The sequence below is a fragment of the Rhopalosiphum maidis genome, chromosome 4 (assembly GCF_003676215.2).
Source record: "Rhopalosiphum maidis isolate BTI-1 chromosome 4, ASM367621v3, whole genome shotgun sequence".
NCBI classification, from domain to species: Eukaryota; Metazoa; Arthropoda; class Insecta; order Hemiptera; family Aphididae; genus Rhopalosiphum; species Rhopalosiphum maidis.
In genome coordinates this window covers 42,863,433-42,889,398 of record NC_040880.1, presented here as the reverse complement: position 1 = coordinate 42,889,398, position 25,966 = coordinate 42,863,433, and the positions used below count along the sequence as shown (strand labels likewise).

Here is a 25,966-nt window from a genome sequence, read left to right as displayed (position 1 = left end):
ATAAGTATATTAAATATTACTGACTGCGACTGCGGTAGCAGAAATCTCAATGTTGCTGACGATGTTTTTCCGATCGTGACACGTTCGATCGAGACATTGCGGGTGTAATATCTACAGAGAAAACTTTTGTCGTTTGCTGTACAGGTGCAAAATCTATTCTATTCGAGAAGTTATTGCACTCTGCACATTGTGTACACATAAAGTTGCAGTGTACGCTGTAGAAGTACGCGTGTTCACAGTGTATTATGATGACGATGATTAAAATGACGATAATGTCCGTTTATTGTGCGCTGGGGCTTAAACCGGTATATTAGGTAGGTAAACATAATAATATTATTATTATATCCCATGCAGCACGTGGTTGTAGCTATATATACTACCTATATAGTATACGCCACACGCCGAGGGTAATTTCTTGAAATACCGGACCCTCGAACTTGTTCTGAGTGTATATTATAAATATGTGTGCATACAGGTTGTTGCATACTAGTTTGGCGGCAAGAGAGGCGAAAGATACTACTATAACTACCTACTACACTACACTACTAGTATTAATATTTACTATACTACTACAAATACTACTACTACTACTACTACAACTACTACTACTACTACTACTACTACTATAGTACTACGACTACTATATATAGGCTCACAAGCACGACACCCACGCAAAATGGTGCAGTAAGCCGTTTCCATTCATAAAGTACATATATAATAATGATAATAATATCTAACGGGCGTTTGGCCATGTACACGAAACGCACACGGCACACGGTATAAACGATAGACGGCCGTCATTTTCGGTAAACTTACAACATATTTACATTTACATATCACGATAATTGTATGTAGGTATACCTATTATGAATATTATAATTTACGCACAAATGGTTATTAATTATATTATTATCGCACTATGCGTAAACGCGGTATACCTATTTATACATGACCGGAAAACGTTGTATACGCAAACACGGAACACAGTCCGTTTAACAATTATTATTATATCGTAATAAACGTCCCCTTTTATTTATTTTTTCGTACATAGGTTCCTATATAAAATATATATAATATCTATATATACGCACAGCCTACAGGTAGTCGTTTCGAAATATCTGTTGCGTCGACCACGATTTCTCAACTACATATATTATTATTCTTCGGGTTTTTTTTTTTTATTCTTTTCATACGCCTTCAATAAAACATTTTGCGAGCAGTTTATAAACCCGTCGTTTCTATATATACCGGCAGTATAATATATATATTTTTTTTCTCTCCGTTTTCTGCAGTAGCCGGGACGACGACAATGGCTGACGATTGATGTCGGTCGTAAAACAAAATTGGTCTGATATATCTGCCGTTTTTTTTCTTCTCTCTATACGTTTACTCTCATTCTTTCCTATATACAGTCCCGGGTTGTGATGGCCAATTAAAGTACTTATATATAAATATAATACTACTGGTGCAGTGTCAGCGGGGCCTGCGGCAGTCGGCACACATATAAATGCGGCAGAGTATATTATAAGACGAGAGACGGATAGAGTGTAAGAGGGTCGGTGGAGTTTGGCTCGCGCACGCAGAATTCTAAACTCGGAACTTATATTCGCATTGTGCTCTCGGGAAGGGTTTTATGAGAATAATATAATAATAAAATAAAAAATACGGGTGTATGTAATAAAAATAATAATGATAATAATAAAAGAAGAAAAAATAGTCACATGCCAATAAATATAATAAAATATATTTTATATGTGCAGCGTACGGTGACTACACGAAAAAACTAATTAGTTTTTTCGTGGACGGAAAAAAAAAACGGACAGTCGACGACGAATGCATTGCGCGCGAAAATATATTGCGGGCGGACCGATCGATGGAGCCGAATAAATTGGTGTGCGCGCGCGCGCGTTCTCCGCCGGCCGTCTCCCGATTGGTCGGAACCGTTCTGAGCGGGCGGCGACCATTAGCCGGGCGTCGGCGTGCTATCGCGTTATTTATTTTTTTAATTTTTTTTTACGACAAGTGCGCTTTACTAGTCCGATATATAATGATAAATAATCAAATCTACGAGCGCGCGCGCGCGCGCGCACAAACACACACCCAATATGATACAATGTGCGCGCGCACCACGTACGTACATAAACGTCACGCGCGTGTTGCCGATTAAATTATCTATAAGGCGCGGCGGTAGCGGCAGTCCGCCGTCGTCCCGGCGCCGATTTTTATCTAATGTTATATATTATATTACTGTTTCATATAATATATACTCGTATATATTATATGAATTATATTATTTTTTATAATAATACGCATACGATGCGATATGTTTTAACTACGTTATAGTACAGCGCGTTTATGATTTATGATGGTATATACGCGCATTTAATAAAGAGTATGTATAGTCAGCAATACCATATATTATATATTATTCCTTGCAATTCATCGTTTTGAATTATTATTATTATTATTATATACAAGTGTCTGACGCGATATTGATATCATATTATTATATAGATATAAGAATAAGATAATTTATAAATATAGAATGCGGACTGTGCGGAAGACGACGAACTGTGCAGATGTAAAAAACGAATATTATATTATACACATCGCTGTCGGCGGAAAAAAACAATCAATCCTATTTTACAATACTATTGTATCACGACACGACGAATCATAATCCTACTTTGTATATTATACAGGTAGGTTCTACGATCGTCGTTTAATGTAAGTATATTATGTGCACTATATATATGACGACGTAATAAAAACGATAGAAAATAAATATATTGCGGGCACACGAAGCCACAACGATAAAATAATGTCATAAAGTGCCTCCGCTATGGTATACTATATTAATACTTATAGATAAAATATATGTGCCTATTGCAGATCAGATACAGTCATATCGTCAGTCGCAATATAATAATATTATATATACCTAATATACACAGGTGCACTTTACTGTACGAATATCGTTATAAGTATACCTAATACATAATAACCGGGAATTTTTTTTTATTTCTTTACAATATATTCAGTCCAGTTGAATCTTTTACGCTCGGCTTTATAACGTCGTTATGTAGGTAGATAAATGCATTTAAAATATAGTGCCTCTGAATAATAAACTTGTAAAAAATCTCTTTATTTTATACATTATAGTATTATATACCTACAAATTATACATAGATTATAATTAGGTACACGCGAACACTGTGCAATGTCTTATTATATATACCAATGTACAATATTATATACGATGTATAATTTGAATGCGCGCACGAAAGTTATAAAAATGTTATTTTACGACAACGATTTTTTTCTCTAAACTATAACGCGTATAATAAATAAATAAAAAAATAAATACTTAAACGATCTCCAATAAAAGTGATTATTTTTAAGGCGTGTATAGTTATTATTACCTACATGCGCGCATGTCCTACTTTTAATATAGTAAAAAAAAAAAAAAACAAATAAAAATTAATAGTGTTAACTAAAATATTGACCGACCCAAAATCGTTGATATAATTTTATATTTTTTCATTAAATCTGTAGGTAGATAAGTTATATTATGCGAACCTGCAATTAAGGTCGATTTCGGCCCAATATATTATAAATTAACAACGGCATAATTTATTGCTTTTCGGGCAAATATTCAAAAAAATACGTACGACGTGCGTATATGTATGATTCGATATTTACACAAATTAGTCCATCACGCGCGTCAGGCATCTATCTATATATTTAATATTATAATACTGTTGCGAGTTCAAATCGTAAATCAACGCCATACGTTACCGTTACTGCAATAATATACATCGCGATAATATAATTTAATATGCCTTCAGCTTTAAAATCAAAGATTTCATCGGGGACACCGACTTTCAATGAAAAATGATTTCAAGGATAGTAGTACCTACACGAGGATTTTTGTATCACTGGGAGATTTCGATAGATCGGTGGATATGTATGTGTGTAATAAATTACAGAAATCAATAATCAATACAAGTGATTGTATAATGACGGCGGTCCGTGTGTACACAACCGTAATATATGACGGTAAATTAGTAAATAAATAATTATAAATGTATTTATTATTACAAATGTGCGCGATGACAATCTAATAAAATATATTACGCACGTACTTATTCTCATGATAATATTTTTGCAATTCATCGATACGGGTATAATCTTATTCACGATGAAAAAAAAATTACGACATCACAGCTATACATAAACGTTATGTGTATATTGTATAATTAGTACTTTATCGTTACGGGAATAAATACATAAACAAATAAAACATATTATTAATAATAAGAGGAAAAAATTCGTGAATGATACAATTTCATGAACAAAATTACAGAAATAATCAAATAAATACACGGTTTAATGTATATACCGCACATAGCTACGCGCGTATATTGGGTTGCCTAACCAAAAGTCCCTAAAATATTATAATGATATTAAAATTATTTTTAACACTTAACTACATATATTTATTATTTAATATGAATGTATTTTGTGAGAATATTCGTACAAACAGGCAAACGAGAGTAGTCATATGGCGAGTATAGTAATACGGCCGAGAATAATAACAAAAACCCGGTATATTGGTGCAATACCATAATAACCTCTGTAAAATTACTGACATGTCGGCAGAAAAATGTATTTATTATTTATATATAATTTAGGTATATTTTCTATTAAATTATTATATAATATGATAGATAATTATATCAAGTGTGATGTGACCTTTATTTTTTGATCACCTCGAATCAACGGAAGCACGCCTACACGAACGGGCGTCAATCTTAATTAAAATATAATATTAATTGACTAAAAATTAAATAAAATAGACTATAAAATAGCTTTAAGGCTAACATTTATATATTGACGTACGCATTTATTATAATACATGTCATATTTGCTTTAAACGAATTACACACTATAAATGATTTAAACGGTGCCAGTGTATATTATGATATAGACCTACTAAATATTATATAGATATTAAGGTTTTTATTCAAGGGAAAATATACGAAGTGATTGAAAGGAACAAGGTAGAGAGAAAAACGCTGTATTGATCTATATATATATATTGAATATTAAGCGCGCAGTGTGCTATATATATATACACACATAATGATAATAAAAATAATAATGATATCCATCCGTCGTCAGCGGAAAAAAATTATTTTCTTTAGACTTAACGTATGCTTAGTATATATACTATATGTACCTAATATTATAGGTACGTTTCTTCCTATATATGATATATTATTATATATGTTATGATTGATAGACGCATGTCGATCGTCGGATCGGAAAGCATTCATTAATAAAGAGCACTAAGTACTTTTTTCTTCTTCCCTCCCGTTGATTAATGGTGGAAAGTATAATATATATACGTATATTATAATGGCGTATAACGTACGCGATGAGATGCGTGTTTCTAACGATCGTCTGCACGGCCAAGAATAAGACGAACGACAATGAACATTTTATATTTTTTTACTACTCTCCCGTCATTATTGTGATGCTTTCAAAATAACAAATAGATATGTTTTAATTAAAAAAAAAATCGAATACGATAAATGTTTTTTAATGTAGGTTTATTATAATAATAAAGAAGGAAAACCTATACTTTGTTTTCACTCGAATTTCATAGAAAACAGGAAACTTAGATTACCTATTAATTATCACTTATCGATTACCTATAATCTCCTATACACATTACATACCAGGATCCTGCGATAAATTATTTTTAAATATTTTTTTTTACAAATTTTACAAGCATCGGACTAAAAACAGGTTGATAAAACGATATATATTATACGTTTTACGTCACCTTTAATAGTAATTACAAAATAAATATATATGCATTTTTGGAATCACATATTATAATATGTATAAATTAGTCAATACTTGTGTAGTAGTCCGTAGCAAAGCGATCACACTATATAATATTGTAATGTATAAACTTTTAGTATTATTAATAAATATACATTTTATTTGCGTATTGAACATAAATAGTATACCTAATAAAATAAATATAATACATGTGTAATATGGTATAATTTTTATATAAACACACGTGCATACACTTTAGATTTCGTAACGATTATTTTAAATAGTTATATGTGTAATAAAGTAATAAATATACGATATTATAAAAATAGCCTACACGCATGATGGTGAGTTATAATTAAAATAAATACAAAAAAATATCGACCGAAACGCGAGCGTTACCGATGAGACTACGACTTGTGTTTTATTTATATAACGATAATTAATACAATAATATAATTAGACTTTGGTCCGGCTAAACCTTGTGCATATTTATATCTAATAATAACGATACGACGCACATCAGTATTTGATTAACTAACTAAATAATAAAATTAAATTAAAAAAATAATAAAATATCCTAAATAATATTCTACACACGGTGGGGTCACGCGCGGCGGACAATATCCACACACGTATAGATATTATATAGTCGCCGTTTCTTCCCTTTGCGAGCACAGCGTGTATGTATATATAATATTGGGGTAACGGACCCCGTACACGTAAACATAATGCGCATAGCTATATAGGTGAGAGAGAGTCCGCCTAGAGAGTATTTTCCCATGATATGTTCTTATGTCCTTGCAGCTAGCAACTACACACACGCACGTATACATACGATGTCCCTGCGGCAGAAATCGCGGCTGGACAAAGGTCGGTCGGAGCTCCCCCTTTGGCCCTTTTGTGTCCGTGTCACACACTCGCGTATATATATGTATATATATATATATATACATATGTGTGTATTCGTGTGTGCGTGTACTTATGTGTACGAAGGTGATGTACGCGTCTTCGCCACCACCACCGGCCGGCCATTCGCACGCTGCACGCACACACACCCAACTAATTCCATTGTGCCATTTAATGTATATGATAATTCGCCGCGGACAACGGAGACACTGCCGTGGTGTATTATAATAATAACGAGCAGACGGGCTGAGGTTTTTGTTTTAACGGCCAAAAATTAAATCGTATTCGTTGAGCAGCGAAAAGACCCCTCACGCGCTTCTCTCTATATATCCAAAGTCTCACCTGTACCGCAGTCTTGGACCTATAGTCCACAAATTAATTATTACGGTTCACTATTTTTTTTTCTAATTATTATCATTATTATTGAGCGAGTTGAACATAGATCTTAACATACGCATATAATATGTTTTAATTCTGTCCGTATTTATAAAATATTTCACGTTACATCCACAATGCTGATATGAGCAATTAATATATTTAAAGTAAAATCCAAAAATAATATTATTTACTTATAAAATAGAAATATGTCTGCAATAACTGACTGAATTTGTTCGACACGTGGTGACCAACTAATATAAATTTATTTTATTTTAAAACGTAAATAAATATAATATTTATTATAATAAGACAATAATTAGAATTTAATTTTAAAATTTTGACCCCCTCATTTAGACTCCTACCTCTATCAGTTTTTTTATATTTTATGCACAACTAATAATATAGATTTGCACCATATGAATGAAGTATGGATTATATTTTTTTTTACTAATTGTTCAATTTCGGGTAAATTATTATCCACGAGTAATATTATATTATTTTAAAATACGCGGTACATATAGGTATACACTACGATAGTGTCGTATCTGCGAGAAAAATAATAATAATCGTGCGCGTACCTTGAAATATGATAAGAATAATACCTAATCGTCATTTATTTTTTCCCAATGATTTTTGATTCACACAGAAGGCTCTCGTTTACACTTATGGCGGAAACTATAAAGTGGGGAAATCTCTCGAGTATAACGTCATTTTACATAAAATCATAATTAACCAACAACGTAGTACTAATTAAAAAATAGTACACAATTAAAATATTTATACATATATATTATATAAGTGTTATTTTCTTTGACTCAAGGATATGTTCAAACGATAAGAGAAAAATATAATTTTAGAATGAATTATGAAAATCTATACGGACTACATAAGAATATAGACTTGGTATAAAATTCATAATTAAATAACCTGGGTTAGGTATATAAAAGAAAACCACAAAGCTAACAAATATTTATTTATCTTGTTAAGTTTTGAAAATAATTGCGCAAAAATATTTTTTACGATTGGATATTTTATTTAAAATAAGGAGGATCACGTTATACCGATGAGAGATTTCCCGAAGACTAAGTAAAACGAAAATAAATGAAATGAAACTACCGAAAAGACCAAAAAAAAAAGTGCAAAAATTAAAAATTTACCTTTAGATAGGGATGGCGTATAAATTGTGCGCTCGTACGTCGTTTAAGTATAATTCCTCCTCGTGGAGAAAATACAGCACAATAACTATTAAAAGTTCACGTACACGAACTGCGGGTTTAAACGAAACAAAAATCGTAACCGCACGAATAAAAAACTATTAATAAAAAAAAAATTGTAATAAAGTCGAATCTTAATGTATAAAAGTGTAGAACACGATCGACCGGAAAATTTCGTCGGGCGCGCGAAAAAAAATATGAATAATTCAAATAAACTTAATGAATCAAAAACGCACTAGTATCACGCGGCGTGTGCCCTGCGGGGCGGTGTGTCGACTGCGGAAAATCCGTCGGCGGAAAAACGCACGCGTGTTGTTGCGACTGGTCGGCGTTGTATGCAACGACTAACAACTACTGTGCGGCCGCGGCGTAGTCGCACTCGCGGGTGTCCCAGCAACAAGTGTGTGCGTGCGCCCGGCGCGGTGTCGGTCGGTCCCGCGTAAACTACGACGGCGGCGGCAGAACGGAAAAAAATAATAATAATAATAATAATAATAATAATAATATAAAAATCGAACACGAACACGTCGGCGGCCGACGGCGATCTGTGGTCGGTGGGTCGTCCGTATGCGCGCGTGTGTGTGTGTGTGTGCGTGCGCGCGTGCGTGTTTGTGTAACGCTCGGAACAACGTCTCCGCCGTCGAAGGGTGGTGGTGGTGGTGCTTCTACTGCCGCTGCTGCTCTCGGTGGCGGCCGACCGATATTATTACTGACCGCGTGCGCGCGACGAAGACCACCGCCCTTGGGGCATGGTTGTTATTATTGTTATTATTCGGTATTTTTATTTTTTATATTTTTTTTTTACGCAACGGCGTTTTCTATAACGCCGTATTATTATTTATAACATTATTAAAATATTATTACTATTATTTTAACTATCGTCAGATTACATTAGAGTAGCGCACGCATTCGCCAGTCCCCCAGACTCCACCCCCCCACCGGTAAGTGTGTAATGCGTCGGCGACGGCGAATATCGGTGAAAACCGCGCGCGCGCGCATAATCGATATGTTTCGTTATCAATACCGTCGTCGCCGCCGACGTTCGTTCGTTCGTTCGTTTGTCCCCCACCACCGATCCCACCCCGCCCGACACCCACCGAGTAGACACGCTCGGTCCGGCCCTTTCGCCCGCCCCGTGATTTTGCTTTCGAGCGCCGTAAGGGTTGCGCGCGACGACATGGAGAGGCACGTCGCGCGTCGCTCCCGTTGGTCGCCGACTCCCTCCCCCAACCACTACGCGATCCCCACCAATATAGAAGTGACGACAACATGATATTCACCACGTCCACCTCCCCACCGTTAAACTACCGCGAGCTTACACATACGATAATGACGATGATAAAAACGTATTAAATACCCGCACCGAAAATCAGGTTAGGTTTTTTTAATTCAATTTTTTTTTTATTCGCTCACCCTACTTACTACTGCTACTGCTACTACTACTACTATTACTATATTACTACTGATACCATTACCAGCACACTATACTGTCGTCGCTACTTGTTAGTTATCTCGTGTGTACGGTACTATATGTTATACAGGTTCAAATAATGACTACATTTAGGCGGGTTTCCGATTTTCCTCAGGAAATCATTATTTAGGATATCATTAAAGCGATGTTCACTGTAAGAACTCAATAACCGAGTAATATTTATCGGTTATTGGTAAATTTCGTATTTTTAATAGATTTTTATAATTTATTATGTATTTAAATAGGTACTACAATAATATATAATTATACTAATGTTTTATTTCGAATACGGATATTGTGCACCAGCCTTTTTGATGATAGAATAAGAGTTCTTTGAACTGTAAAATGGATCGACTTATACATTGTATGTTTATATATCTACATATTAGAAATTATCTCATACGTTCTCCGGACACATGACAGTACATAACAGATTACACAACAGTATTTTGACCAATAGTTATATAGCAATTTATTATTAGTTAATATTACCGTTTTTCAAATATTTTTTTTCCTAGTTAAAAAAATACTGGCAATTGCTTTTTACTTTTTGGAGTACTTAACATCCAATTTTCAACCAAAAACCATCACTCTCAAAGTTAAGATTATGCATTATACTGATCTAAATGTGAGTATATGTGAGTATAGGTGACGTAGGACATACACAGAAATACATCGTATAACCGATATATTCATCGCTCATCCGCTCAAAACCTAAAATGGGAGCGAGGATGCTTGATAAATCATCCAGTATAAAATGGTCGCTAACGCTGGAATTATTCATATTGCATTACATTATTATACGTATAATAAATAATACTTCCGCCATTATTTCTGGAAAAATATTCATATCGCTTTTATATTCACTGTAATTAAACTGAGTCAAATATGTATATTTAGATGCAATCTAATTTTTATATAATTATACCACTGTAGCGTTATTATCTTTTTAATAAGTGTATGTTTATACCTACAATCTGCATGTTAAATCATACTGTTATATGACTATCGGAATGTCGTTTCTTTTGTGTTTGTAAAATTTTTTCGCAGTGTCTTTTAAAATATAAATATAAGAAACCATTGTCTAAACATAAAAAAGCTACGTGTCTCTGAAATTAAAAAAATATTACTAATGAAACTGTAAAACACGAAATTATAAACAAAAGATAATGAATATACCAATTTTTTATGTTTTTATTATAGGAAAATTTTTTTTTCTATTATTGGCCTAAGTACTTAATTATAAAATTATATTAAACGCCTTAATAAGTTATTGTAAATATGCACGCATAAAATATATTGCATGATCACATTATATAATTTGTATACTATTGTAGTATTTTTCAATTTCCCAAATATTTGTATAATATATGTTATGCACTAACCGGAATAATATAATTTAAAATTAAATTAAATCGTACCTACAAGATATTATAATAATTGCCAATCAAAATTATTACTTTAAAGGAAACTAAATAAAAAAAAAAATATATTATTTTTGTAATAAAATAGCTGCAGCTATTATACAAGGAATATTATCTACAGACATCAGACGACATATTTTAACCAAATTGGTTTTGGCTTCGAGTCGGTTTTAGCATATAATATAGTTTAATGTAAAATATTCAGTGAATATATTATTTTAATACACTGGGAACAAACTGGATAATAATATAAATAACAGTAATAATAATAATGGACAGATGTCTCTTTCCAGAGTTTCATCCGCTGAAATCAGTCTTGACAGCTAAATGAAAAATTTAATACATAAAAATGAATACGAAAAATATTGCTGTGTATAATATTAGAGATAGGTCCTACAGAACTCGTACAAAACTGCCGTGCTACTTGGACTCGGGTGTGGTAATGAAAACGATTTTGTTTTTATTTTATTGCTTCCTATAAACACCAAACTTACAAACTCATCATATATATAAGTGTGTGTATGTAATTATGTTAATAAACGCGAATAACGCTTCCAAACAATATACATACTGGGAGCAATGATCACGTCGGAAACGGTCGATTTTCCTCGAAAAAAAAAACCACCGCTGTCTCTCAAGCCTATTATTATTATTATTATTATTAGTCATACTATAAGAGTAGGTAATAGTATATTATATATATTTAATAAACCTGTGTACTTTACAAACGAAATATATACAAAATAATAACGGAACGCGCATGTCCGGAGAATTCTCATGGGCGCAAGACACGTCGCCGTGTTATGGACTGCAACTATATATAATATAGAGTATAGACAATGGCCGGGGGATTATGTCTTGTAAATTCTATAGTTTCAACATTGTTTTTAAACGGCACATCTGTTCAGCCCGGGCAGAAGCGGTTGTTATTGTTTTTACTTTTAAGTAGTCCCTCTCTCTCACTCTCTCTCTCTCTTTCGCTCCAGTCTTCTGGGGTTTAGACTATAGGTATGCGATTTTTTTTAAGCTGGTATTTCGTATACGATTGACGTCTACAAACACGCTGCAGATTATTTATCAAACGTAAAACAATATTGCTTTTGTTCTATAATAAACCTACATGTATGTTTTGTATATTCGCTAATTAGCAATTATTTAAAAAAATATACTTGCGTGTAATACGGTAGTACACTGCACGGCATATAATGATATATATTATAGGTACATAATATACGTTATAATTATTATTAAATGCAAGCTGTATCCATGCACATCACAACTATATACTATTCGACGCACGATCTCAGAATTATCAAAATCCTTTTCTTTTCAATATTGTTATTGGTTTCAATTTAATCATAATAATATTTAAGTATAATATGCCAGTTCAAGCAGCTCGAAGCGGCCATTTAAATTGAATTACCTGTATATACAGTATACATTCTATATACACTCTATATAAAATTGGTTCTTTGAGAATAAGTATAATTTTTGATTATTAAATGAAGAATATTATTATGAAACGCGTAATTTAAAACAAGAATTTGATACAAGAATAATAATTTTAATTCTTTTAACGTTGTTTTTTCGAAAATTAATTTTGTTATAATGTATAACGTTTACACATAATAAGCCGGTTTTTCAAAAATTAAATCCAACCATTTTTGTAAATTGTTTCGATTAATTTCAAAATTCTTAATACGAAACACAATTAATTAGGCTACTTTTGGTTACGAAAATAAGTAAATAACATGGCACAGCAAAAGATGTTTTGGATTATGAACCGTCGGAACGTATGTACGACGAATCACGATGAACCACATGATTAACTGAAACCGTGCATTAATAGTTGCCTGCCCAGGTACGCCTGATGAGCCGTCCAATACATAATATTTTATATAATAACACGATAAAATAAATAAAATAATTAAACTACGAATGGAATCGGTACAAGAATAATCGTGGTAATTATATGATCTAGATTTAACTATCTTTTTAACTATAAACACAATAATAAAAATAATTAAATCTAAAAATTGAATGCCATAATAATATGTACTATAATATAGTATATAGGCACGGTAAAAATCATTTTATGAAGGTACATAATAGTATAATACTTTATTTATCCGCATTGGGCACACCGATATTTTATCCATAATTATACGATTACTGAGTGACGAACATGTTATAAAATACATGAACATCGAACAATGTTTTATAAATGAAAACGATATCAGAAAAATATAAATAATAATAGTTTACGAAACGACTGCAGCAGCAGTGTATATCGATGGCTGAACGGCGGTGGCGGCGGTGACGACGACGATGTACAAGATTGGTTTACATGAAAAAGCAATTACGTAAGATCGTACACGCGCTTTGGTACACGCACCGTTGTCGTAAAGTCGTTAATCATTTGTAAGTGTTTTTTTTTTTTAGGTGGATATTCGTAATTTCCCAAAGATTTTTTATTTATTTTATTTTTGAATCCAATAATGCGATAGAAATTGCCCACGATAATTAATGTAAATCTCGACTCGTTATTTAAGTATATGCTATATACTCAATAATATATTATATTATAATTTATAATATACTTGGTAATATGCGCGCGGGTTTATCTTTCCATAATATATCCACACTAGCCGGCCACTGCGTCCTGCAATACATCATTATGTATTATTATTATTATAGAGTATATCGATAGGTATATTGTAATATTTATGTTGTTATAAGAAAAAAATAACACATGCTATTTTTTTCTTTTTATATGCGTATTAGGTGTAACGATATTATTTAAATGGCCGAAGGACTTCATATGAAAATATTTTTATGCGTGTAAATTATAATATCGTAGACTCAAACACACATAAATGACGCATTTTTATATTATACGAATACGATATTAATAATAATTATTATACCATGGAGGAGAAAAATATTCGAGAAACACTGGCAGCCTCGAACGGTAAATTTATTAGCGTTTTGTGTAAAACCTCAAGGTGTCAGATATTCCATATAATATGTACCGACGGGCATATTATTGTACCTTAATAAGATAATGTAAATAATATAATTTATATACACGGGTATCGGCGTATCGCCGATTACGCCATAGACTTATGCATAGAAGCTAAAACTTAAAAGCGACACCCGCGGCTGTTGCGCGACAATGCAGTTACTTTCTCGTTTTGTCGCGTAGTAAATAAAACTCGCGAAAAACCAAAAATTCGAACCTTCTGAGAATATGAGAATATTATTATTTATTACTTACAAGTAATGATTATTTGTTAGTTTAATCTCTACATAAAATTATATGTTCAGTATGTGCATTCAATGGCCGCCACCGACGAGTGCATTTTTATGTGTTGGGCGCTTCGGGAGTGAAAAAACATTAGTGTAAAAAAACAATAATCGAAAGATACTGGAGACCAATCAACGAAAACACTGTAAAACCATTAACCTTTTGGTTTTTATATTTTATATATTATAAACATTAAACTTATTTTTTTTTTTTAATGAACAAAATACACTTGATATATCGTTTATAGTTTCGAGTATAAAATATAAATCCGAGTACAAGTCACCGATCGACTGGAACTTGGAAGATAAATGTAAAGTAATTAATAATACGCGACATATAATTATACATTAAACATGTACAATACGTAAGTTTCAGTAAAATGGGTAAAATAAAGTGTCGTTCAGACGAAATGAGCTGCGATATAATTATTTTATAGGCCTAGAAGAATTTTCTCGTGAAACATTTGAAACGATATAATATATAAACAAGTGTACTCCGTCACGAACTAGTCCGACCGGATTCGGTGTGTATCTACCTACCGACAATAATTATTATAATCGCCACCATGTGACGTTTCGCCGTCGACTGCAGTCGAGTTGAGACGAGTTCGTCATAACTCATAACAATATAATAATAATATCACCGCAATAATAACATTATTGTCCGCCCGGTTTTTACGAACGCTAGTAAAAAAATATCCTAATGATATGACGTGTAGGTTAATTCGATATTATAATATTATTATTCACTGTTATTGCATTGATATACTGTGTATACAGAACTACAAACCCACTTCATCCATAAATAATATTTTATACGGAATTGGACGATAACGTCAGAACGCAATAGTTATATAGTACAACGTCTTCAGCAGGTCTCCTATTTTATAGTTTTATTAATTTATTATTTTAATGGAAGCTCTATTATAATATAGTTTATATTATTATACTGGGCGCAAGGCAATTAAGTCATTTTAAAATAGGTACCTTCGGGCTCCCGGTTTAATTGTTTTCCCATGAAACCATCGTACAGTTATTATACGGTGCGAGGTAGGTACGTGCTAGGATTATTTACGGTCGCGATTTTAATATTGTAATAATATAATATTAAACATTTATAAGTTTATAAAATTATAACCTGGTCAGTACACATATTATTATGATAGATAATAATTTATACCTCCGCCGTCATTTATTGGACTATGTCAACGCCATAGCATAGTTTTTTCTTAAGCATAAAGCCATAAATAAACGTACAAATGAATAATCATAATATTACGTACATGATATTATATGGATATATGCGAGAATAGCGCAGCAGTTCGATTCGAAGAGATAGAAGTTTCAGTTAAAAACTGTAAAAGTATGTTGTAGTATAGATACTCATCATACACACGATTTCACGAGAGATTTATCTGCTGATTCGAAAAAGAGAAATATTAATAATAGGTACTTCCACGTGTATCATCTTTAGCCCACTCGATACAGTGCCAGTATACAACTAATAAATAATAATAATTATTATTGTATGTCCAATGATAAACTCTTATTGTGACGTCTACATCGCACGGAATACGGAACTTAATAATAATATGGACTGATTAACGGAATTGTAAAAAAGAAATTTAAAAATTCGTAGCAAAACGTCATCGCACTAGCCAAAATAAATAATTCGAATGAATATATTATATTATTTACTACCAACTACGTATTATATAGGATCTTATATACAGCGATACAAGAATAAAATAGGTACTTACTAGGTTTAAAGTAGCCTGTATTAGTATACGCTTTTTAACAGTTTGATGTGTTTCCCCCCCCCCCAAATTATGCGTTAAATAATAATAATAATAATAATGCACACAACTATAAAACACAAGACGTGCGTAGAAAAAACAAATGACCGAAACAGCGCAGTGCCGCATAGACTTTAAGGATATTATACGAGGGGTAGATAATGAAAAAAATAAAATAATTTGTCAAGCCGTAGAATAAATCTCGCATGCATGTTTCTTGGCCGTTTGTAGAATGATTGTACAAAAGTATTTACCTGAAACAGACAAAAAACAACAATTATAAGTATAATAATTCAAAGAAACAGCTATAGGTTTAAATTTAATATTAATGCAATGTCAAGCGGTTACACTTTGTGACAGATATAAACTTACAATGACCCCTTTTTAAGTACACAATATTATTATTATTATCTCGTTTAATTTTTTTAATTTTCAATTAAAAATGTATAAATCTCATCCCATTAAGCACGCACATACGACACACATTATTTACATAGGCGGTACATACATTCGAGAACCTAAATTAACTGGACTATCTTCGTACTATATACGACTAGCAGAAACATAAGCGATAAAAAAAAAATTATTTTTACCGTCTAATGCAAGGTCAAACACTTTGGTAGTAAATATAATATATAGTTTACACACCAGCCTATATAGACTTTAATGGCGCGTGTAAAAATACAGCTCTTATTCCCACCGGAATAGAAAAGAAAAATCGTATCTATCGAGAGAAAAGGAAAAAAGTCCGTTGTACAAAACGATATTTGCAGAAAACAATATGGCCATATAGGCACCAGCTTGCTCATGTCATTGTTATTTGTGGTTCATCAATCATTCTGTTTACGAATAATTCTAGTTTGGATCTTTTGAAAATTTATTTCAAGATATTATTTATTCATTAAATACAACATTTTCCCCTGTTACTCATGCATGTGCACGCGGAAGACCTTTTATAATCACTATTTATATTTTTAAGCAGCAGCCGCGTCCTGAACAAACACTCCAAACCTAGAACCCTTCCATCATTTTTCACCGTGACTAAGCCATAGTCGTAAACAATGGACCACCGAACCGAGTAGAGTGCTCGTAAAAAGTCAAAACGAACGTAATATGTAAAATTGGGATTTTAAAACCCTTTACCTAAAAAACATTCGTGATCAACATCGCAGTATTCGAAACAACAAAACCATTAACTACAATACAGACACGTTTTTTTATTACTGTACAATTTCAGTAGAAAATCATAATATAAAATTTATTTCAAATACTTTTTAAACGAGATATTATCACTTAATACTATATGTTATTGTTATATGAGATTTGTAGAAATAATGGTGTGTCGATATTATAATTGGCTCGACTTGAATACAAAATGTATACAAATACCACTTGCTCACAAAAGTATATATTATATACATTAGCGTATAAAGTGGTTAGATAGCGTTAGATAGCCATTCCAAAATAATTATGTTAACATATTTTGGATGAGCTAATCTTTGCTAAAATCAATAAATCAATAATTTTACCTGCAGGAGCAATAACACTTTTCAAATACATCATTATTCATTATTGATTGTATGTCAATAGGGTGCACAGAGTGCAATATTATTATTATGTTACAATAAAATGTAGGTATATTGTAACCGCGTTATATTATATTATTTATAAGAAAACAGAATAACGATTATTGTTATTATTTTTTGTCTGGGTTTAGTGTTCACGCACTGTTATCTTTTCCACATACAATGTCATATATAGATGGGTACCTTATACAGAGTGTATATAAATATATATTATACATAAGGAATAAAACGAAAATCTTACGTGGTGTGGTGTGCTGTGCATTGTCTACTAATCGACTTCATGCGCTTACGATACAATGCATGGCTGAAGAAATACAAAAAGAGCGCGAGGGAGAATATTCCTTGTATCGTGTACGCGGGGGGAGAAAAAGAGCCAATGAATAAATTATGTACGATCGAGGGGTTCCTGCTGAGGTGTATTATCCTGAAGCTGCTGTTGCAGGTTCTTGCACCTCCACCCACGTCAAAGACCTCTGCACAACGTCCATATAGTAAGTATATAGGTACACGATGACTATGATGAAATATTGTTATGTAACCTGAAGTCGGAGGGTGTCGTATAACGTGCTGTTCGGTATCCGCGGCAAAAAGAAAATCGTTCGACCATTATTATTATTATTATACGAACTATACGCGAAGAATATATAATAGTGCTGTTGTAGGGTGGTTATATAATATTATTATTCGTCTCGTATTCACAAAAATATCATTGCATTTTTTGTCCTTTAGTTTATCCGTTATTCATTTTTCAAAATGCCTTCCCTAACCGTCACATCCAGACGAAATCGCATTATTAATTTTATTCAGCCAATTTTAACAAGACAATACAAACCGGTATACTTGCTGATACGATCTGATAAATACGCAACTTATTTTATAAATTATAATATATACATATAATTAAAGGACGTAACTTCGTCACACCAATATTCATTGTATCCATCTTTCATAAGCTTCAAATTTCAAAAACAAGTTAATAAAGAGCTGTTCCATAAAAAATTAGAAAGTGACTAAATCCCTTTCAGTTTAAAACATCAAATATATATTTTAGAAGGAAAATTGTATTGTACACTTATATATTTTCTAAAAATGTATTATTTGTAAAATAATCGCAAAATAAATCAAAAAAAAAATGTATGCTTCGAGTTACATCATTTAGTATACATAACTAAATAAAAAATGTTCACCAGAAAATATAGTTTTCTTTAATTTTTGCAATTAACGGCTTAGCTCTTAAATCGCTTTCGAATCGTTTACGACATCTCGGTGAACTCTTTTTTTGCCGTTTACTCCTGCGCATTCAAAAGACAGAGGCCATGAACTCTGACGCGGCCACGGAGTGGCGTTATCATACACAAGAGTGGACAATAAAATAGTTATAAATATTTTGTTGGAACTCTATTATACAATCTAGCTGGCTTCTGTCGATCTGCAGCGTACATTATTATACCTAGCCAATTATGCCTTATACAGTTATATTTTATCGTAGATAATGCGTACCTCTATAGATATATAAACAGTGTACACAGTATAGTGCATTGTATATTTGTATATATTATATTATGTAGTGTTATAATTACACACACAGTAAATCGTATTATTATTTTATGCGCGGTATTATTTAATTAAGACATTTTAGCACAATATATTATGTATTTCTGTATTATTATCACTCGTAGTTTTATTCGTGATTTTTAAAAAAAAATCGTCATATAAAATCGGCGCGAGGAATCGAAATGTATTTAATGTTTCACGATCAATGTTGCAGCCGTATATTATACATTATAATATTAATATGTTATAAACTCAGGTACACGCCACGCCACGCCACAGCGTCAGATCTCACGACGATTACACGCCCGTGGTCCGCCACCTAAACCGGCTCGGCGCACGTCCTCCGCCGCCGCAGCGCTACCAATGCCGCCTGCGTAAAACGTCCGCACAGCAGCAGCAACGGGCAATAGGTCGACTAAAGAGACGGCGGTGGCGGAGGAGACGACGAAGACGAGAGAGATTTATGGGGTGCGTGTTATTATATGTATTTTTTTTTTTTTTACCGCCAATTCTCGGTACGGGGTTATCGCCTGTATGCCCCCGAGTCGGGGGATGGTGTGAGGATACCGTATTCGAATTTAATTGCGCGACTTAACAGTTGCTCGATCCGACCCGTGAGTCTTGCGACGTGAATAGTTATACTACGCATATAATCTACCCGAGGACGGTAGATTCGCGACCGCCGATAGTATTTAACATAGTATTATATTATATTATTATTATATGTCTATATAGTGACGCGTTGTTGTAGTGTTGTACGTGTTATACGTATAGGTATACCGGCTGTGTAAAATAAACGACAACCCCGGGCCGACAGCAAAAGGTTATCGGACGAAACGATCAAATTAAAAAAAAAAAAAAAAACAAAATCCAACAGTCTTCGGCCGTACTCTGCTGAGATACCCAATCATCGAGACGGCTATGTGGCTACTTTTTATTATATAAATTACAATGCACGCCGCGTGTGAAATTCTTCGACGTTCATAAACATAACATATACCATAATAATATTATAATATCGTATATGCAGATAATATACTAAATATGTGCACATCTTGTGTTTAAAGTGTCCTATTTGCAAATGTAAAAACCGCGCGTTGTTCGGATGGGTATTACGCGCGTACTTAATATTGGCGTTATGTGCGTAGGAATTTGAATCACAGACATTTATATGTTCGGTTATTTATTAGTCTGATATAATATATTATACACCTACCACTTGCGTGTGTGTATGACACAGTTTTACGGAATAAACTCCTGCGTTAAAGATTTATTTTTAATACCATTGCACCGCGATATACGAATGATTAAGACAACCAAAACAGGTTTCAAATAAAAATCCAAATTCATCAATAAATTTTGTGAAAATATTCAAATGTACCATTAGATTTTTAATATTTTGCATAATTACCTTACGTATATACATGTATATTTATATAATCAAATGACATTAATATGATACTAAGCCATTTTTTATATGTGACCAATAAATATTTATTAGAGGAAACCATGCGGCCATAAAATTTAATTAGCAATATGACTTATTAAATTAAATATTATAAGTATAAATAGTATTATATAACATTATTAGTTATTTCATATGTTATATATATATATAACTAACTAATTTATAAATACAAAAAAAATTTCAAGAAAATACGATGAGTTTGTCGTAAAAATGGACAGTAAAAAACCAGTTCAAACGAAAACGTGTCAAATGTTTTCGGATATTAAAAAACACTAAGACTGTAGTCTGTTATGATATTTTAACGAACATGATTTTACAATGATGTAACGTATTTTTTTTATTTATTGTTATTTTTCATCCATATTTTTTTTGAGCAGAAAAAAATGCTTAGATTTTCAACTTCAATATCTTTTCAGTTAGGAAAAATAATCTAGTATGATACATTGATACTAGTTATAAGGATGTTACATATACATGGTGTATTCTTTAAATGTTTTGACTCTTTTTAAGCTATTTATATTTTATGGACATAAAAAAATTTAAACATGTATAAACACTATAAAAACATTTTTATAGACATTTTAAGTTCAAATTTAGACGAAATTGGGTATTTAAATGGAGACTAACACTTTCAGTATTTGTTTTATTATAATTTAATAATATTATTTGTAGAAACTTGAAACTTTAAACGTATTTTTTTATATTTATTACGAGCAATCCATTTTAAAATACGTTTTTGGAAAAAATGATTTCAACTTACCAAATTATTATAAAATAAAATACATTAATAGCAAATATAAATATCATAAAGTATAGACTGACAGACTATTTTCGCTCAGAATTGTATTTTGTATGTAATGATTTATCATTGAATTCAAATTTAACACATAACTAAGTACTGTGACTTATTCACTCGAAATCTATTATACAGCAGAGCAAGAGTGGTTACCTATATTTTCCCCTTTTTTATTTTGGCGTGCAAACACAAAGTTAGCACTTATTTTGAATCCACTCTGAAGTTACATAGTATTTTGTATACCAGCACGTATGTAGAATAGATACCATATTCTACCATATTTATACAAAATTATAATCATATTGGAATATTATCATATTTTGTTATGTTAGGTTAAGTTTAAGTATAGTTTAAATGTTCAAATTATTTTTTTTTTAATTTTAAAAGAAACGAGTCTGTCACATATCTGCGCGAATATGTTTAGGCAAACAGTCAATGTTGACTTTACGTTTTGGGCAAGGATTTTTAAAATTAGTTCTGAGAAGAAGTGGACTGTACCATGCAATTATGGCAATAAGAAGGTGCGTTACTTAAACAAATCCGAAAATGTGTATTTTTGCAGCATAAGAGCTAGTGAAATGTGCTCGATTCGATAAATATTGTATTATCATGTATACGTGTATACTGTATAGTGTATACCTATGTTGTTTAATCTGTAGTGGCGTGTATATGATATTCATATAGAGCCGCAGAAGTCACGTCGATTAGACCGCGGGCAGCATAGTAGTATAGTATATATTATTATAGTTAGGTTATGATTAGTCCATAAATTGTCCATTAAGAAACAAAATACTTATCAGTTAACACGGACGACGTTTAAATCGTTCAAATAACAAAATTTCTAACCACGAAAATAAATTACTTTGAATTCTGATAAATTAGTAATTGGCCCTACTCGGTGATGATCGAGGAAGAATAATATTATTATACTATGTGCATTATAACAATATTATCATTAATATTATGTATAATCTATTTAATTTATGCACAATCGGATGCAGCAGCGGTCACCTGCAGCCACTACACCAGCTCATGCTGAACGTTCATATTATAATATTTTTCTATATTAAACTTGAATTAAATTATCGATCAACTGGTTTTATTAATATTAACTAATATTAAAGAATATAATATGTATTCGAATGTACTTTAATGTTTTAATGTTCCATTGCATGTACCACGGACGCCGCAATCAACTCGTATGAAGAATTATTTATCCAAAAAACAAATTTTTTCTAACATACCTTATACCTTTTTACATACTAATAAATATAACATGATTTAAAATTTCACGACGATAATAATTATTTCCTTTTGACTTGCAGAAATTCGGTATATGGCAGATACACATATGAAGTGTCCGAGAGAAGTTTAAATGAGTGTTTGACCGTCAAAGCTTGCTGGTCGTTCCGGCTCGATTACATCATACTGCACTGGGTTCGGTCCGGTTAGACTTGGCCGTGAACTTGCAGTGCATTTTCGGCGGCAGACACGCGCAGCGTGCTTGACGATCGATGAAGGTTGTCCATGCAGCGGCAATTTCGTGTCGCTGACGGCTGACTTGAGTCATTAGCAGCGTGCTTTTTGGATCTGCAGCGCCGGTGCGACCGTGGAAGTCGACCTTAGGCAGAGATTTTGCACTTCTGACGCTTCGGATACCGTAGCAGAGTTTAGATAAGGTATTCTTTTATGGTGTATAGTGTATTGTACGATATATATATCGTGGGGTCAACGATTCACATGTTTATAATGTAGATAATAAATTATAATAACAATGATATTTCGATTTTTGACTTTTTTTCTATATTCTACAATTTTCTAAATTACTATAACACATCTTTGAAACAACTCAACAAATCTGAATTGATTAAATGAAAAAAAGTCAAAATCTAAACAGTGTATGTACCTACAATGTACATTGTGTACTTATACAAAAAAATTGAAATTAGAAAAATCTAATTATGGTACCTTTTAGTAATGGAATAGCCACATCACGTATAATAAAATATATTCTCATGTCATGTACATAATACGTGTTCTGCACATTTGCGATCGATAATAATTGCACAGCGCCTATAATATTATATAAGATATACATCACTGATGATTCACATTTTGATAAGCCTTCATTCATTTCAATACAATATTACAGACGTCAAAGTTAACTATCGATTTATAATAAAATAACCTATATTGTTGTATTATGTTATTAACAAATACCATTCGAGTATTACAAAACCAAAGAGAAACTATCAATAATATTATAATGTATCGACGTGATGAATTTAATCATTTAAATATGCTACGCATATAATATATTGAGGAACTCTAATAATCTATTATTAACGTATTAAGGCACCACAATTTTAACACGATAAAGAAATTTGTATTGTAAAATATCTATATAATATAATATAATTATATCTATATTGTAGGTGCATAACATAATAGGTATTTACTATTAGACCAAAAACAATTGATTTTAAACTTTACAATTATCCATAATTACTGTAATATGGCACAAGCATATAAAATAATGGTAAGCAAAAAAATTTCATGAATTAAAATAATTTTAACGAAATTCATAGAAAATGAAAAATGCATTTATATAAATACTCTAGTAACAGTCACTAAATGACTAACTACTAACAAATTTTTGTATGAAACTCGATGACCTTTTAAATAAATATATTTTTGAAAATGATTGTGTTATAACTTATAGTTAAGGTTAATATATAAATAATATAATAATAATAAAAAAAAAAAAAGTTATTCATTAAAATTTAGTGTATATAGTTCCGCGATCTGACCTTATACACTCTGACATTGTATGTTTTATACAAACATGTCACGTATTGTTATTAACAATTAGGTATGACTTTTTTTTTTTAATACCATAGGTAGGTAATATCTAGTAAAATGTTCAATAAAATTATAACTATAAAGTCACAATAAAATATAAAATATCGGGTATTAATCTTTTGAAAAACACTCTTATCTTAGTTACACAACATATATAATTTATGTGGCGATCTCGTTTTCAACTAACGTTGAGTTATAAAGTATAAGTATTAAATACTTCCAAGTAAATAATTTGAATATAGCTGTTTTGTCCATATTTTATTGAATTCGAATGTATTCATTTTACCGACTTAAAGACGTCGTCCTGTAGCTTAAGCCACGCCAAGACATCGACCGAACGATAATGTAGACAGTATGAAGGGGAAGGAGACTGGTACACTACGAAGGAATAAATCTGTATAATATAAAATATATATTACGCATGGTAGGCAACACAGGAGCGACTCAAGGTCTATCGGCTCGGCGTCCGATTGGGTAGCTCGTTAAAAAATTAAAAATAAAAAGAGGAAAAAGATTTTGATCATGGAAAAACACTGAATTGTCGCGTCAATGGCAAAAATCTATTGTTTATACACTGCAGTATAATAAGTGATGATGCGTTATAAATAATAAAATAAATATAAATATACACACCGTGAAACAGTATACTATATAGTGTAAATTATAATACGAATATTAAGAGTATTATAAATTGTATATTTATTATAATATACGAAATAACATATTACATGAGTATATATAACGGGGCGTTATAAAGCACCTGTAGATATTTGCGAGCATATATAATAATAATAGTACAGCTGCGGGTGCATAATTTATACTCACACAAACATGCATTATTAATTGACGAAAATCATATTTCGGTGTATTATCGGGCGGCGGAAAAACGATCAAGTTATGTTAATTGGTTTACACTCACTCTCGCACGCATAATAAAATAGCGCGCGCGCACTAACACACACACACACACACACACACATACTATACGTTATGTCTTTATATATATATATATGTATTATATCTATGGGATATCGAGTGTTATGTTCTTCTCCAACCCTCCACCCAGGATATAATAACAGGGGGCCGAACCACCCGAAGGCACGCTATTATTATTATTTTATTTTTTCTTCTTAACCTTAAGCCCGAGATAAACATGCGTTAATAATTTTTTTCTCTTTACCGCCGCGTATTATATTATATAGTCTTCGTTTAGCGTGCGTGTGCATGTGTGCATGTGTGCATGTGTGTGTATAAGGACTGCCCGGTTGTCCAGCTCACAATACATATATAATATGTATAGGCGGGCCGTACACGACAACGGCTACGTTATAAACATATATAATATGTATAAA

The 25,966-nt window shown here is 32.0% G+C and overlaps 1 protein-coding gene across 8 annotated transcripts in view; it reads right to left on the bottom strand.

The window, feature by feature from the left end:
- The window catches only part of LOC113555659 (protein grainyhead-like), a 98,093-nt gene that overhangs the window by 42,919 nt on the left and 29,208 nt on the right, over positions 1-25,966 (bottom strand). Inside the window, exon 1 of one of the 8 annotated variants that reach the window (XM_026960139.1) lies at positions 8,295-8,857. The exons of the other annotated variants lie outside the window; for them this stretch is intronic. The gene's annotated coding sequence lies outside the window, so the exon portion shown is untranslated. Of the gene's footprint in view, positions 1-8,294; positions 8,858-25,966 lie in introns of those variants that run through there. 8 annotated transcript variants of the gene reach the window in all.